An 18,329-nucleotide genomic window follows, 5' to 3' on the forward strand; every position below is an offset into this window, starting at 1 on the left:
TAAAGTGTGAGATAGGGAAAGGTACTATATTCTTTGCTTCCCATCTAAGGAATCTCTTTCTGATAGCCTAGGAAAACCCACCTCTTTAAAACTGTGGAAGAAATGCTAACTCCAACAAAATTTTTTATTAAAAAAAATAAGATAAATTTAACATGAAAATATTCGGACTGACAATGAGAATATATCAGTAAAATGGAATGAGGCCTCAACACAGATGAAAAGTTTTACAAACTTTTTCAAAGTAAAATTATGTGGCAGAAATTTTGAAATAATGACATAATTAAAAATTTCAGAATCTTAGAAATTACATACCTAGGTGATAGAACCTCATGAGGGAAAGACTGACACATAAACAGGCTGAATTAGTAAAAAAAAAAAAATGAAAAAATATTCAGAAATAAAATTGAATTAAGAGAAACATCAGACTGAACAGAGCTGGATGTGGTGGTGCACGCCTATAATCCCAGCATCTCAGGAGACTGAGGATCATAAGGTCAGTCTCAATTTAGGGAGGCCCTGTCTCCAAACAAAAATTAAAAAGTACTGGGGATGTTGCTCAATGGCAAAATGCTCCTGGGTTTAATCCCTAGTACTGCCAAAAAATAAATAAATAAATAAATAAGAAAGAAAGAAAGACTTGGCACCAGGAAAATCATTGTAAAGGAAGTAGGATAAATAGCTAATAAATGAAAAACAAAACAAAAAACTGTCAGAATTAGAGATTTTTAAAAGAATTTGAAAATCGAACAGAGAAAACTTGCAAAGGTGACCGAATATATATTTAATAGCTGTCGCAGAAGATGTGAAACAGGGAGCAGAAAGATTATTTATAATAACCATCCAAGAAGAAGAAACATAAGGCAATTGCATTTATTGAAATTCACACTCCACTTGTGCACGAAATCACAGAGTCAAGATCAGGCCGGGACTAGGAAGAATGACCTTCAGTTATTCAGAACTATACACTCTGCTCCCCCAGCACACATATACACAAATCACATAACAAGGGAAATAAAATGAGAGTAGCATCACATTTCTCAGCAACAATCTTTAAAAAGCTACACAGTAATGAAATAACTTTGCGCAAGTACTGAAGGAAAGAAAATGTGTGTCAAGATTACAAAGACTTATAAATATGCAATACTTGCAGGAAAATCACTCCACAAGTTTTTGGGAAAGACTCTATCCCAGAAAGAGATTCAGAAAAGCATAAATTCTGTAGAAATTTCAGACTGTAAGCAATTAGTGATTAAAAGATGGAGATAAGACAAAATACTGGACTTACATTGTAGTTCCTGAGGTTGCAGAAAACAGGCAACACAGAAAACAGAGTGAGTGGAAATTAAAGTGCACTCACTTATTGATCACTGGCCTTAGGAGTAAACATATATTTAAAACAGATAAGCAAAGTGATTGAAGTTTAAAAATATTTGGATCTGCAAACATTAATGCTAAGATTATACTTCCAACTGGCAAGAGAGAATAAGAAATGGTTCCTTGCTGACATTAATATCAATAATAGAAAAAAAAAACGATTTCAGAACAAAGTGGCGGTTAAAAGCATTATAGAAAAGTATTAGTCTAAAGATGGACATTAAATATAGTCCAAAAGTTTCCACAGTAACAAAGGACACATAGGGGGCAAAGAACAAAACACATAGCTAAAGTAATGAAGATGCACACGTACACACTCTTATTAAACACAATGCCCTTATTACAGAACGGAGACCAAATGCAGCAATCGAATCAATACATGTTAGTAGGCTTAAGAAAAGCATTTTCAGATAAGCTAAGAAAGCAAGATTTGATCTTATGCTATATGCAAAAGACATGCCTAAAATAAAGTGAATTGAAAAGGGTAAAGATAAAAGCATTGACAAAAATACACCAAGCAAAGGCAAGTAGAAAGAAAGCAGGGGCCATGACCTTGATCTAAAACAAGGTAGAATTCAGGCCAAGAAGAATTAAACAATATAAAGTAGGACATGCTATAATGCTAAAGACTGCAATTCACAGTGAAGATATTAATATCTATTCACCAAATACCAGTAGCAACTTTCATAGAGCAGAAGGTACAGGAGATGAAAGGAGAAACAGATGTACATTAAAAATAGGAAACCTTAGCACACCTCTTTCAGATCTGGATAGATGAAGGGGACAGAATGTTAGGAAGGGCACAGAGACCTGAAAACCATAGGATACAGTCTGTGTAATAAGCACTTTGCCTGAGAATATGCCTTGTATTCTAGTGAACATAAACACCAATTAGAATTGGTTTTATATGTCAATAGCATAAAAATAACTCAAGAAATAGAAACACAAACACATTAACAGACCACAATGCACTAACCCTCCGTTAGTTGTAAAAATAACAAAAAAAGGCATTTTCATCAGGAAGTTTTTTTTTAAACTCTTCTATCAATGAAAAAGTACAGTCCAATGTTTCTGAATTTCTAGAAAAAAGTAATGATGGAGGCAATCCATTGAAAATTAAGGATGCTGTAAAAGACAGCAGCTTCTGTTTGGGAAAGTCTTTCTGAAGCATAAAAGATTAGGAAGAGCTATACTGTTAAAGCTGTTTTACTGCAGTGTGGAGAAGGGGTTGACTGTGAAGGTCAAGCTCAAGACCAATAGTTCCCATTAGCATGGGCACAGTGGCAATGGAGGAAAGTGGGTTGATTTTACTGTTTTCAGATGCAAAATCTAGAGAGCTTGAGAAAAGATTGGAAGTAAATGATAATGGAGACTGGGATGCTCAATTACAGGTTCCATCACATTGGTCCCAGGTGTCTCGCTGGTGACATTTCCTGAGAGAAGACTGAGAGATTTGGGGTGGTTGCCATATGTTTGATTTTATAATTTATGAAATAGTTTTAAAATAAATATTTATAATAGGAGAAATTCAAAAGATCAATAAAATGTGATTGAGTTTGACTTGATTTTTCATCAAAAAATCTGTTTTTAAGCAAAGATAAAATTGTTCAACTATGAAATTGGCCAATGATTGACAAGAGAGGTGAAGTGAACATTTTTGAACCTTGCGAAGTTCATAAAACTCTTAACTTTTCTGATCAGCAATATGTAAGTATATGGGATAATATAGTGATTCGAATTAGAATCAACTAATGATTTGGACTGATATTGACATAAAGAATGGCAATCACAGCCTTACATATAGTGGCAAAAGTTGTAGTGATCACTAACTTTCATCAATTGGCTTTTAATATTATGTTAAATAAGTTTGTATACCAAGAAAGTAATAAGAATCTATATACTAATTATTAACCATGGTTTTGAAAGGAAACTTACAAAGACATTTCTAGTTTACATCAATGGACAGCTCATTGAATTCAGCATAGCTATGTGCATCAAGCCTCATTGTCACACCACAGATACAGTAAATACTCACAAAGATGTGCAACAGAAGGTGAAATTCCTTACTAAGTTACAAAAAGAAAAATGAAAAGGAATGGTATGACCTTTCTAAAGAGAGTAAGGATGTTCTAAAATAACACATTTTAAAACGTCAGAACTATTAATACTATTTCAAAATAATTGAAAAGACACCATGAAAATGGTATCTGACATAAAAGAACAGCATAAACATGAATCAGAAAAATTCAGAAATGAGTGACAAAAGTTAAAGAAAAAGTTAGAAATATAGGGAAAAAATCATTTAAAACTGTTGACAAATACGAATCTTGTACAAATACAAGAGTAAATAAAGCAATAAGATCATGCTATATGACAATTAGAAGATAAAAAGAAGGATTTTTTTAATTGAAAGGAAATGAAGAAGAAGATTAAACAAATTTGAAAGAAAGAGATGAATTGTGAAGGTAGGTGAAAAAGAAAAAGTGTAGGAATCTCTAAAGAGAAAAAATAAAGCAAGTGGAGAAGAGAAATGCTGAGAGCCCCGGCCTAGTCTGTATGGCCCCTGGCATTTTGCCAACAGTATTGGTTGACAGGCGAGGCATTACTATCCACTTCAGCCACTACTTTTGAGTTTTCGTGGGGAGTTCTCATGGGTTGGGGAAGTGCAGGAGGAGGGATTTCCAGAGGAGATATTTCCGGTGGGTGGTTCCTGGAGGAGCCACATGGCGTTCGAGAGGAGTTGCTGGTGGAGTTCAAAAATAAAGTTTGTTCCTGCTTCAGTGGCTGGTGATTTGTGCCCAGCCAGACTGAGGCAGAGCAATAGTAACAACTGTAATCCAACTTCCAATCCTGAAACATACACACAGACTAGAAAAAGCACACCTTGTCCTTGAGAATATCAATCCATAAAGGCCAACATCAAAATAAATTGTTTTTAAATCACTGGACTTCAAATGAAAAGAAATGATCCCACAGGCAAATAAGCAGAATGAGTGCAATTTACAAGTAAAATAAAATTATCATCAAAAACTCTGACCACAAACTGATAATAAACCCAAAGAAAATGAAGTAACATTTAAGATAATAAATGAAAGAAAATAAAACTAAATATTCTTGATATAGGAAAAATTATCTTCAAGAATAGAGAGCAATGATAAATGGCTATGAACGTGGTAGATCTCAGAGAATATTGTTCCCAGTCTTTTCTAAAGAATCTACTGAAGGATCAACTTGAGGCAATCGAAAATGCTAGAGAAGTCTACATACAAAAATGGGGGTAAGTGTTAAATACTGTCTCTCATAGGACTGGAATCACTGGAGGATTCAAAGAGATTGTTATATATTCATTAGGATCTGACTATATAGATACATGGCAGTCCTTAAAAATAAGGAAGGGATAAAGCATATGTAAAAATGTTTTGATTGTTCAATAATGACATTTTGTAAATATTGTGAATACCATGCATTTGTGTTGCGATTCTGAGACCACTGCATGTCTAAAGGGTATAAAGTAAATGCATCTGAATATTCTATTACATCCAGTGTCATTAAAAACCAGGATTCCTAGTGTGGACGATGGGAGATACTGATCTATATAAAAAAGATGAAGTAAAAGGTCTCTAGTCCTGAATTAGAATTAAAATGCTAAGGAATTTATTCATTTATTTCCCCTTAGACTTTTTCATTTTTTTGTTTGTTTTAATTAGTTATACATGACAGTAGAATGCATGTATGCACTTTAATATATCATACATAGACGGGATATAATTTCTCATTTTTCTGAGTACATGTTGCAGAATCATATTGGTTATGCAGTCACATGTATACATAAGGTAATAATGTGTCTGTTTCATTCTACTATCTTTTCTATCCCCATATCCCCTCCCCTCCCCTCCCATCACCTCTCTCTACCTAATCTAAGGTAACACTATTCTTCCCTAGTGCCCCCCCTCTTATTGTGAATTAGCATCCACATATTAGAGAAAACATTTGGCTTTTAGTTTTGTACTCAATGGTAGATTACTCAGATTTAAAGAAGGGTAAAATTATGGAATTTGCCAGTAAGTGGTTGCAGTTGGAATTTATTTTTTAGAAGATGTATATGGAACTTTAATATCCGCCAACCAGTTTCTTTCCCACCAAAGGCCTTGAAGTGTGCCTGATCACCCACTATTAGCGATGACCAGTAGATCATGTATAATCCCTAGATATTGGTCTTGGAGAAGTGAAACGTTTTTCTTGTTGATTTTTTCTTGATGACAAGTTATTGACTAATGACAAATAACTTTATGCCTGCCTCCTCCTGCTTCCTTGACTTCCTTCCTTTGCTCCCTCTTTCTTCCTCTCCCCATTTTCCTTTTCCTTCTACCATGAAGAGGGCTTGACAAAGTTTAAACAGCCTACAATTCTCAAGAGAGAGATGACCTATTTATTTTCTTTAAGAAGTATCTCATTGGTTGATAAAAGGATGGGACTGGAGCGCATCGTGTTAAGTGAAATGAGCCAGATTCAGAAAGTTGGAGGTAGAATGCTGTCTCTCAATGTGGATGCTACAGAGGAAAAACAAATTTATAAAAGGGGGGAATCTTATGAAAATAGAAGGGAGAACAACAGAATAGAAAGAGGGGAAGTAGGATGAGGGAGGAGGCTCAGGGTAAGAAGCGGGGAATAAAGTTGACCAACTTATTACATATGTATGTACAAATCCATTAAAATGTATCCCAACTTTATATATAACTATAATGCACTAATTAAAATTTACAGAAATGGAAGGAAGACCAATGGAGTAAAGGTATCAGAGGGAGGGAAGAGGGGAAGAACAGGAATAGTACTAGGGATTGAAATGAAAAAAAAGTTACATGCATTTATGGATGTGTCAAAATGAACTGCACTACTATGTATAACTACAGTGCACTAAAAATTAAAAAGTCAATGTTAAAACAACAAAAGTCACAACACAACAACAAAAATGCATTTACAATAACCAGCACATAAGATTTTTAGGACTAAAATATTGAGAACCACAATTAAATTGTGATTTTGGAAGCAGAGAGCAGGCTCATCAAAAACCTGTGAGGTGGTGAGTTAATCTTGGACATGTTAGCTTCCAGAACCATGATACAGCAGATGTCACTTCTTAATAAATTGCTGAGTCTCTGCTATAACTGCACAAACAGCCAAAGAAACCCTGTGGGTCACATGAGCGTGTACTGATAGCCTTGAACCCCACTCTTTTTTTTACTTCAGAAGTGCCACCATTTTTTAATGTCACAAAAAGAAAGAAACAGCCTGTATTATTATGTCTGGGTTTTTACTGGGTTATCCCAGTATTTTTGCTGAGAATAGCAAGGGAAAGCTTGTCTGTCCCACATATCTACATGGCTTTTCCTGGTCAAGATAGCTAGTCAGCTCATTGGGGGACATTCTGAAGATAACTGAAACAAATCTTTTCATTCTTTACAACTCTTGTCCAGGCTCTGTGTATAAACAGGTGTTATTCTTAATTTCTTAAAATACCAGAATACAACTGATTGCCTGAATCTCAAGGAAATCTTGGCAATAACAGAAGGAAATTACAATGCAGAAAATAAAAACTTTAAATTAGGAACTTGGTGCCTTTCTTGTATTTGAGCTGCTCTAACAAGAAGAAGCGTTTATTACTCATAATTCTAGGCTGAAAGGTTCAGGGTCAAGGTGTTGGCAGATTCAGGATCTTAGTGTGCCTTTGTAGGGGGCCTAATTCCAGTCATGAGGACTCTGTCACCTCCCCAAAGCCCTACCTCTTGATAACCATGGCACTGGGAATCAGGTTTCAACCCATGAATCTGGAGTGACATATACGTAGCCCATATCAGTGGGCATCACTACTTCTAGAAACCAAGACCAAACTCCCAGGGGATCCCATCTGTCTCCTTGACCTGTCATTTGTTGGCAGTTGGGCTCTCTCTCCCTTTACTGAATCTCTTTTGCTCCCAAATTACCTCCCTCCAATTTTGTCTATCCCAGTGAGATTTTTATCCAGTTATGAAATGAATCCTGTTCTAATAGTAAACTCCCAAATAACAGCCAGTCAAACAAAATACAATTCATTAATATCATGTAAGGAAATCAGTACAAGATTGGAGTGGACGCTCAGGACTCACATTTTGCTTCTCTGTCACGTTGAGGATGGCCATTCACAGATCCAAACTGGATATTTGAATTCTAGTGGTCACCTTTCCATTCCACCAGAAAGAAGAAGAAGAAAGAAAGAGGTGAAAGGGCCTGCTTACTCCTCCAATGAAGTTGTTGTTTTTTTTTTTGTTGTTGTTGTTTTTTTTTTTTTTTTTTTTGAACAGGGCCTGCTTACGCCTCACTGGCCAGAACTGATTTCCGTGACCCTTAACTACAGGTCATGTGCTGTGCCTCCCTCAATAAATTTGAAGGTGTGCTACTAAAGAGGAGGAAAATCAGGGTTCAACAGGGAGCAGGATGTCTTTTCCAAAAAATAAAAAATAAAAGCAAGCATTGCTTACTCATCAGCTTAAGTATCTGGCCCACCTCACCATTATTACAGACTGAGATGCAACAGGGACCTCAGGAAACATATTTCTACATCACTATGCAGAAAGTTAGCTTCTTGTCATCTCATACTTCTCACAGTGGAATCTTTATCTTCGTATAGCTAAGTTATTTAGAGTTTTACAAAACAAGAGTTGCTGGTTTTCAACTTCCTCCTCTTTCAACTTTAACAGGGCCCAAATGCTGACATCCTTCAAAATATAGTGTGTCTGTGCATATATACATACATGAATGTGTATATAACATAAACACAAGCTTATGTGTGTGTCTATGAGAGACAATGACACAGTATTTTTTCTCTCTGGCTTGAGAAAAATGTGTAAATTTTAAAATTTGTGTTTTACATGGTTTACTGTGAATTATTTTGTAAATTTTAATAAGAAAAATGATATTTACACATATGTATATTGATGCTGAAGGAATATATGTCAATGGAGTATTTCTGGTTCACGATAAACTATCATCTACTCTGTAAATAGGAACTATCAATTGAAGATTTCTAATGAACAAACAATCATAATTCTAAGTAGCAGCAGGGTTGGATTTTAAAATTGTGTTTAAAAGTGAAGGATTTGCCCTCTCAAATATGCTTATTTAATAAACTTGCAGTTTGGAGACTTAATTAAGTCTCTCTTGGGTATGCTGGGCTATGGAAGCTAACAAAATATAACATTCTCCTTTTCTGTATTACATATTATTGATGCAAATATGTGTACATTGCTGTGTCTGTGGATTTTATTTTCACTTTCCTTATATCTGTGCTTCTTTCTTCTTCTGTGAAAGCAATCATTCATTAAAGAATAGAATAAAAATATGTCTATGTATGCACTTACCTGTGTATGTTTATGTGAAGATAGTGCATGTAATTTTACACACAAAATATCTAAGCTTTTTACAAATGCATGTATGAGTTTCTATAAGTGTGTGTGTGTGTTTGTGTGTGTGTGTGTGTGTGTGTCGCATGAACTTTAGCTTCCCAGGGTTTTCCTTCCCTGTTCTTACAAAGCTGCATTTAATCCTAAATATACACACCAAGAATGCTGTTTTAGCTATTGATCATGCCAGTAGGAATATTAATTAGTTAATGGCTGAGAATATAATCTCATGGAAGCCATGCTTTGTGTGGTTACTTGGCTCCATGCAGGTGCAACATCCCAAGCATTTGATATTTCAGTATGTCATGGCCACTGAACAATCCGAATTGAAATCTGTTCAATCAGAGCAAATGATTAATGGTCAACACCTATGTGTCCCAGCCACTGTCAAACCTTCTTCCCAAGGGCTTTATGTGGTACAAGCCTGGTGTATTTCCTAAGAAGTTTGGAATCCTTTTTACCAGTGAAATATCAATCTCAAAGTGAATTTCCCATTTTGTTTATGCATCACCCCCTGGACAGTGAGTATCTCTCTATATTTCACAGACTGCTCTCTGATTTCAGAAAGATGTCTATGAGCAATGGAGAACAAGAGAGAACAGAAAACTCAGACTTCCAACATGGTGCAGCTAGCTCAAAGCCCACTCGAGTTAGGAAGTGTTTCTTTCTCTCCCACTGTTCTGGCTGCATTGAAGAGGAGGAGTGGGTTCCAGAGTCTTTCCAGGAGCAAAGGGAGGAAAATTGACAAATGGCAGATGTGATCATGGTGAGCTATGAGCTCACCTGAGGGCAAACGTTCTTTCCTTTGTTAAATTCTTTTTTCCTTTGTATTGTAAAGTTTTTATAACTTTGTTAATACTAGCAAAGAAATTGGTTCTATGGAACTCTGAATCAATATTAGTAGTTTTGTTAACCACAGGGTTTACTTCTTTTTTCTTCACATAATATAGTACATGGGTATTACAAAATATCAGATAAATAATAATTTTATCATGTTCATCAGGTTTGTTTTAAGTTTCAAGTGACCAGAAACTTAAGCAAAACTAATTTAAACACACAAGAAAATTTATTGGATCACTCAGTTTAATAGTCTGGGGGGAAAGATTTGGCTTCACACACAGCTTGATCCAGGAGCACAAAGAGTGCCATGAACAGTTTCTTTCCATCTTTTTTCTTTGCTCTTTGGATTTACCAGTTAATTTCTCTCCTCGAAATAACAGCCATCTTTGGTCTTTGGTTTAAGTCCCACTAGGGTATTTATCTTTGAATAATCTCATTAGAAGTATCTGTGCATCTTTTTGTCACTGACAGAACATCTGTCTCATCAAGAAAACACAGTGCTTTGATTGGTCAACTCTGACTCCATTCCATTTCAAGCAAAGTATGAGTGTTTGGTGGGTAGCCAGGACAGCACATTTCTGATACCTATAGAGGAAGAGACAACCTCCTATATGCCTTTACCAAAAACAAAAACAAAAACAAAAAACAAACAAACAAAAACTACAATATCCAACTCCACAAGAGGAAAAGTAAACCAATTAAAAAAGACAGAATTAAGAACAACAGCATAGAAATGGACAAAGCATTTTAGCAAGTTCAAGAAACTACTTGTGGTAGAATAACGCCCACCACATATTCAGTGTCCATGTTCTAACCTCTGGAGCTGGAGAGAAGTCATTTACACTCAGAAGAAATTGCAGATGGGATTAAATTAAGAATCTTCAAATGGGAAGGCTATCCTGAATTATATGGGTAGACCAAATCCTAGCCCAGGAGCCTTTGTAAGAGTGCATACAAGATCAGAGAGGACAGGAAATGCTATCTTGCTGGCTTTGAAGTTGAACATAGGAACCCAGAGCCCAAGGAGGCCTCTTCTAGACCCAGAAGAGCTGAGGAGACTGATTGAAGCCTCAGAAGGAACACAGCCCTGCCAACACTTCGACTTAGATCTCTGAGAGAATAAATGTGTGTGGTTTTAAAGCCTATGTTTATGGTGACTTATTGCAGCTACTATGGGAAATAACACAATATTAATTGTAAAAACTGAATTTGTTTGCTTTAGCAAATAAAAGCCAGGAGGACATCCAGTTCAATAATTTTCTGTTTATCTAAAAATCAAATTTAATCAGGCATCCTATATTTGACCTGACAACACTAGTAAAACAGACCTTTTGTTATGTTAGGTTTTTTTTGTTTTGCTTTGTTTCATTTTATTATGTTATTAAAAATACCAAAACAAAATCTTAATAACACTAGCAAACAAAGTCAGATGAAGGGTTTGAATAATGATATAAAATGGGTGGACTTCTCCTTCTGATAAACTAGCCATCATTTTGGCAAAAGGAACACTTTATGGGCTCATTTGCATAAATCCCAGTGACCCTTACCAACTGGAGGAGAGAGGAAACAGAGGATTCCCTAAAATGACTATTGACATGGGGAGTTCAGGTGTGAGAAAGATTTAGCTATAACACCCGGCCGCACTCTCAGCTTCTCTTAGTTTCCTATTTCTAGGATAAGGAGAAAAATGACTTTCAGTTTTCATTGGGGTGGTCTGAGGATTAGTCTGATAATATGTTTGAATTAATATTGAGCAAATAATAATCAGTAAATGAATGTTAAGGTAGCTATTGTTACGACACCCACTGGTAGGGAGACAATTATGTACACATACAGCACCTTTTCAATGGGGGCATGGATTATTCCAACTATATTCTAACCAATTAAATTAACTCATAAGGGTTCAGACAAGATAGACGACTCTTCTCCAGACTCACTATTCCACACATATTCTTTTTGAATTTTATCTTAAGATCATCATATATTTTCCATCGATTTTTTACACATTTAAAATTTACATCTATTCCATGCTCCTTTGTGCCAATGAAACTCAAAGTTGTATCTAGGGATGACTACATTGAGGGCAGCTGTTGTTCTGAGTTTTAATCTTTTAAAGACACAAACATTTGTATTCATTTTTTCTTTTGAATTATTCAATTATTTATTTTGAAGATGGAATTTAGAAACTCAGTGTAAGTAATAGAGTATAAACTTCTAATCATGTCATTTTTTACATTGGTCTCATGTTTGAACTCAAACACTTTTCTTCCAAGATGCTGCTGTCATTGTTTGTGTTCTGCATATCTACCTGCATGCACAGCTCTGTGGAAGCTTTCTGATCACAGAAACTCAGCTCCAAGTGATTTGTTAAAGTTATTTTGATAGCACTGTTAACTCTGCTATAAAATGTATTTGCTTCAGTCGGGTGCAATGGTGCACATCTGTAACCCAGCAGCTCAGGAAGCTTGGAACAGGAGGATCGCAAGTTCAAAGCCAGCCTAAGCAACTTAGCAAGGCCCTAAGCAATTTAGCAAAACCCTGTCTTTAAATAAAATATAAAAAGAGCTGGGGATGTTGCTCAATGGTTAAGCACCTCTGGGTTCAATCCCCAGTACCAAAAAAAAAAAAAAAATCTGTTCTTAGGAGACTGGTGAATTGGTATGTCATCTGAATTACTGAAAGTGTGTCTGCTAATAATATTTAGGACATATTTTTCTTCAAAATTGTATATGGATCTTTCTATTTGAGAGCATTTTTTAAATAAAAAGGGTTGTAGATAATTTAACTCCCTCATTTTGCAGGTAAAGAAATTGTGTTTCAGGGAGGTAAGGACTTTTTCATGGTTTAAAATGTGCCTTCTGTGAGTAATATTTAAAAGGTAGCATTTTGAGCTACATTATTTCTATGTGCATTGGCTTTTCAATTTCTTGGATAACTAAATTTACTCAATAAATTTGGATGTTTTAAAATATCAAACAAAACAATGATGGTGTTATACTTTCAATCTCTCTCAAAGATTATTCAGAATGCCATGTCTCTGGTGCCAGATGTAAAAATCAGGGGCTACTCTACATAGTATATTTCAGTGCCATTATTATCCCCCATTTTTCTCAAATGTCTATGTCACTTCCTTTTAAATATATCTATACAAATTTATATTGCAAAAGAAGTGGAAATTATATAGACTTCTCTGCAAATTTTATTGTCAACAAATATTTTCATGGCTTTGACTTGCTTTAAGTATTTTTGTAAAAAAAATGTTGAGACACTGGCAGAATCTAGAATCAGAAAACTATATTTAAAGTGACTTTGAGCCTTTCACACATTGGTAATAATAAGCTAGCATCTAAGACTTACAGGAAGTGTGTGTATGTACACACTCAACAATGTAAAATATATATGCACACACTTCAAAAAACAGTAATGTAAAAATATAATGGTCCTGCAGAGCCAAGCTAAGGAAGATAGATTTACTTCATACTAATCCATGTTTTCTAGCTTCATGGGGGCTTAGGTTATTTTCTATTGAGGTTTCTTGTCCACTGCATTAAAAGAAAAAATTCAAGGACTAATTTACTAATCCACAAAGCCTGGCCCTACTCAACCCATTTTAAGCTGTGGATATGCTGAATATAAAAGAAAGACATGAATGAAAATGTGAACACTTTCTTTGGGTTATAAAATTCTTAATAGAATGTGGAGTCCTTTCTTGAAGTGGATATTCCTATCTATGTAGGTGTGTAAACATCACATGCATGTAATATCTATACAATAGACTTTAGTGTGTACATTTTAAAAATGTATTTTTGATAGGGTCTGATAGTAATTCCTTCTATCATAAACTGTTATTATATCTGAAATCATTATATGCCTTGAGCACCTGGTTAATCTTTAGCTTAAATTCTGTATCAGCCAGGTGTCCTCTTAGGGATCACATAAAAATTGAACCTCGTTTAAGTGTGAAATAATCCTGTTGCTTCTATCTGGGAGTGAATGAGCCCAGGATTAGATCAGATAAAACACACTCAAGCTAAAGTGCACAAGGTGGATTATGCAAGAAAAGAGGATTTAGTGAAGAACGGATCCACAACTTTTTGTTAACATAGAGAATGGTGGCTTTTGTAAGCAACATTTGTGGAAACTTAACTGGAGCTTTAAAAGCTAGGCCTTTTGTTGTACATTTGTCTGCATACATTTGCTTTGTAGTTGGGAGTGCTAACTTTGGAAGCCGTGCTGGGCCAGGACTCATGCTCATTTTGCCTAATGAAAGGCTAAGGATGTACTTTTACTCATACATTCTTGTTTTGTCTTCTTTGAAGTTTATTAAGCTCTCCTGAAAGATGTGAAGTTCATTAGGGTGTTATTATCGTGACCACAAATTAAATATCTGTTCCCTGGGGAGTGATAAGCTTCAAGTATAAGCTATACTTACTATAATATTTACTTAATTACCAACATACTGCTTCTTATTCTTAATATAAAAACAAGATAGCACACCTATAAACATCTATTATGGTAGGTTTTTTAATTTAATGATATACTTATGTAGTTATTAATGGACTACTCCTCCTCACCAAAGCAACATGTTATATATATATATATATATATATATATATATATATATAGCTGATGGTTATATACTTTAAAAATTTTATGCTACAATTCATAACGTCATAATTCTGTATAACTCTCTGAGTTGGAGGTTTTCCCATATATGGAGAAATGTCCCTTCATCTCAAACCCTACCAGATGCCAAGTTGTGTTGATAGGTGACACTTAGTTCCAACATGTCTATCAGATAAGTCTTTCAAATGGGGAGAGAAATAGACTTTTTATTGCATCCATTGGTTGAAGTTTGTGACAGAAACACTCAGTGACATCTGGAAATTATGTTTAAATGATTATCCAGTAATTTCCACTCAATTATTTTTACTTTATTATAATTGATGTGTTAGATATCTATGCTTTCTCTGATCAAATTATTCACTATTGGATGTCAGTATTTATGTGCTTTTATTTATAGCACTGCACCATGCATTAGACTTTTTGAGTTTTTTGATAGTATTATACTTAAAAGTGATGATGAAGTAGACATAACCAAAAAACAAGTCATTCTTGAAGTCTGGATGTACAATTATTATTGGAATACATTAACTTTTGACTGAGTTTTTTGTGTGTGCCAGGGATTGAACCCAACGGCACTTAACCAGTGAGCCACATCCCCAGCCCTATTTAATTTTTTTTTTTTTTTTATTTTGAGACAGGGTTTCACTAATTTCTGAGGCTGGCTTTGAATTTGTGAATCTCCTACCTTAGCTTCCCAAGCTACTTGGATTACAGGGGTGCCTCACTGCACCCACTCATTGAAACTATTCTAATACCTTTGGGGTCTAGGAAATAAGCTTAATTACCATCTCCTCTACAGAATTTTGTTTTGCTATAATTCATTCCTCTAAGCTCTAAGTAGAATGTGATTGAAGATTTAAAAAAAGAAAGTATCAGTGTTTCAAAATATCTCTCCTGCCAGTCACCACAAGATACATAATTGCTTTTAAGATTATAATTTCTTAATGTAGTTTATATACACAATGAAGTTTTACTCAGCCATAAAGAAGAATGAAATTATGTCATTTGCTGGTAAATGGATGGAACTGGAGAATACCATGCTAAAGGAAATAAACTAAGCCCAGGAAGTCAGGGTAGAACATTTTCTTTCATATGCAAAAGCTAGAGCAAAGTATGGGAGGAGAAGTAGGCATGTGAGTGTGTGGGAGGGAGGAATTCCATGAAAAGAGAGATGAGTGGAGGAGAGGAAGGAGACTGAGAGGAGAGAGGAGGAATGGAAGAGGGAGGAATGGTGGAATGAAACTGACCAAATTATCCCATGTACATAAATGAATATGCCACAGTAAATTTCACCCTTATATGTATATTTAGTACACTAAGTTAAAAAAACTATAAATAAATAGAAAAAGGCTGATAAAATAGATAGAAGGAAACAGGGGGTGAGAGTAGGGAGAGAAAAAAGGAGTTCTGGGGACTGCATTGGAGTGAATTATTTTCCAAGCTTGTAAAATTATGGCAAAATGAAAATATTATGTATAACTATAATACAGTAATAAAAAAAAAACTGCATTTGAGGTTTATAGGCAGGGCTTCTCATCAAGTCTACTAGCTTAAGCCCTCTGGGAATATAGCTTCATGAGTGGCCTATGCTATTTTAGTACAGCATTATTGTTAAACTTGATGGATTTAATTTTTAAAAATTATGAAAGGTGCAAGGTATTTGAAACTAGCACCCTGCCTTTAATCTCATTGTGTTGAAACAGTAACTATGAGTACGTTTATTTCTATTCTCCATTTTTCAATAATAAAATTACATCATACAAAAAAAAGATCATCATTTCTTACATATGTACTTTTGAGGACTTATCTAAAAATGGCTTTAAATTCAAGTAATAAATTTAAAAATTAACAAATTTAGATAGTGTGATAACAGATGAATGACTAATTCAACATTTTGTATTTATTATGTGTGACATTGTATTAGGCAAGGGATGAAAAATAAAATAGCTCATTCCTGTGTGAGAAGGGGAAGCTTCTTATCAGTGGAACTTTAGTGAAAGAGAAGCTTCTGGCTTCCTCAATGGAACATTGGATAATTCCGTAGCAATTTTTTTTCAGATAAATAATGCCATGATTTTGCTTAAGCTACCAGGAAATTTGAGCCAAATCCATGGCTCAGGTCTGTGAACTCTATAGGAATGCTTAGTATGCATTTTTGCATGCTAATTGTCCTCAGAAATTTTTGTTCCTTAATCAGATTTTCCCTTTACTCAGATCTTTCTGGCTATATGTCTCATCCTTTTGTATCACAGATGTTTATGTAGTTTTCTTTAAATCTCCCATGGAATGGAATAGCAAATAAAGACATAAACAGCCCTATGAATGATCACCCAGTTATTGATTTATTTCATTTTACTTACTTATTACATTGAATTTTTATCATACTTTGCATATTATAATTTATACACATTCTCTCTCTTAATTTTGAAATACATGCAGTTCAGCCAGGGTTTAGTATGCTTTTACGTAGCTATTCTAAATTATTTAAATCAGTGCTCAAAGTATGGCCAATTGATCAAGTGTTCACAGGGACTTTGATGGTTTAGGAGGTTAAAAAAAAAACATAATGTACAATTATTTTCACACTAAGTCAGAAATTAGAAAAGAGTGCTGATTAAGATGATCCTAACAATCCTAGCACTTACTTAATGGTTTTTGCTTTTTTAAGGTTGTGAGTACACTACAAAGCATGTGATTATCAGTTCATGTCAGCTGCAAGTATTTATCAGAGAATAGCCTATCTTGGCTAAATTTTTTTTTCATGGCATTATAGACTATATTTTATACATATTAAATCTGTATTTTTTATATTTTAACAAACAGGGTATGTTATGTTCCCAATTCTTAAAAATTATCAACAGCTCAAAAGTAGTCCCAAAAAGATCAGAAGTCCTGAAATGAAATAACTGTATTCAGAATAGTGTCCTAGTTTTACATATTGGACAGTTCTCTAGTGACATCATAAAATGTAAATCTGCATTTGTAGGAACAAGAGATTATACCATGATGTCTTCGAAGGAAGTGAAAAAGAGAACTGAGAATGTGACAGATAATGTCTGAAAACTGGGTTCCATTGGACCAACTAAAGATTGAATTTTTATCATACTTCGCATTTTATAATTTATACACATTCCCTTTCTTAATTTTGAAATACATGCAGCTTAGCCAGGGTTTAGTAAGCTTTCCATGTAGCTATTCTAAATTATTTAAATCAGTGCTCAAAGTATCCTAATTTTGAAGATATTGTCTGTTATAAAATATGATCAAATAGTTAAATAAAACTCTGAAGACTTTTGTATCATTTTCAAAATCACAAGAACCTTACTGGTAAAATGATTCTATTTTTTCCAGCATGAAATTATCTGATAGACTGCTCCATTAAGTGGAAAATGACCAAAATTTACTCTTTCCCTTAAAGCAAAAATCATTTGCCAATCAGACATTGCCAGGAAACCTATAAAATCATCTGCAAAGTAACAAATATTATGCTCAGAAAAAAACACAGCAAACTGTTGGCAAAACCCTTTTGTCAAATGACATCTGTTGACTTTGTGTATCGATGATAGTAAACTCTAAAGAAGAGAAATATTGCATTGGGCTCTTGAGAAGAGATTCTACTATGTACTGAGTGGGAATCACCACTAGACATATGCTCAAGGAATAGCATGACTCAATAACTTGATAATACTCACCTTTGACTCTAACCTACAGAAGAAGGAGAAGGCTTATTTGATGAGCCATAATGTTGATCAGAGACCCTGCTTCAGGCTCACTTCCGAGTCGGCAGGAGCAGTATGTGCCTCAGGAAAGACCACTGAACGGAGGAGTCCATGGCCACCCCACATTCTGCTCTACCCACCCACTGAGATCAGGTCTTTAACAAAATGCCTCTGGTTTGGATTTCATGCTGAAGGAAATGGTGAAATTTGTGGTCAAATGATGACACCCTTTTGAGAATCCTTAAATGTCAGTCTCTTAACCTTGTCTTATTTGAATTGTTGCTAGAACATTTCTAATTATTTTAGGAAAACATTATTGATCTGCTTTAATCTA

This window comes from Urocitellus parryii, chromosome 2 (genome assembly GCF_045843805.1).
Source record: "Urocitellus parryii isolate mUroPar1 chromosome 2, mUroPar1.hap1, whole genome shotgun sequence".
Taxonomy (NCBI): domain Eukaryota; kingdom Metazoa; phylum Chordata; class Mammalia; order Rodentia; family Sciuridae; genus Urocitellus; species Urocitellus parryii.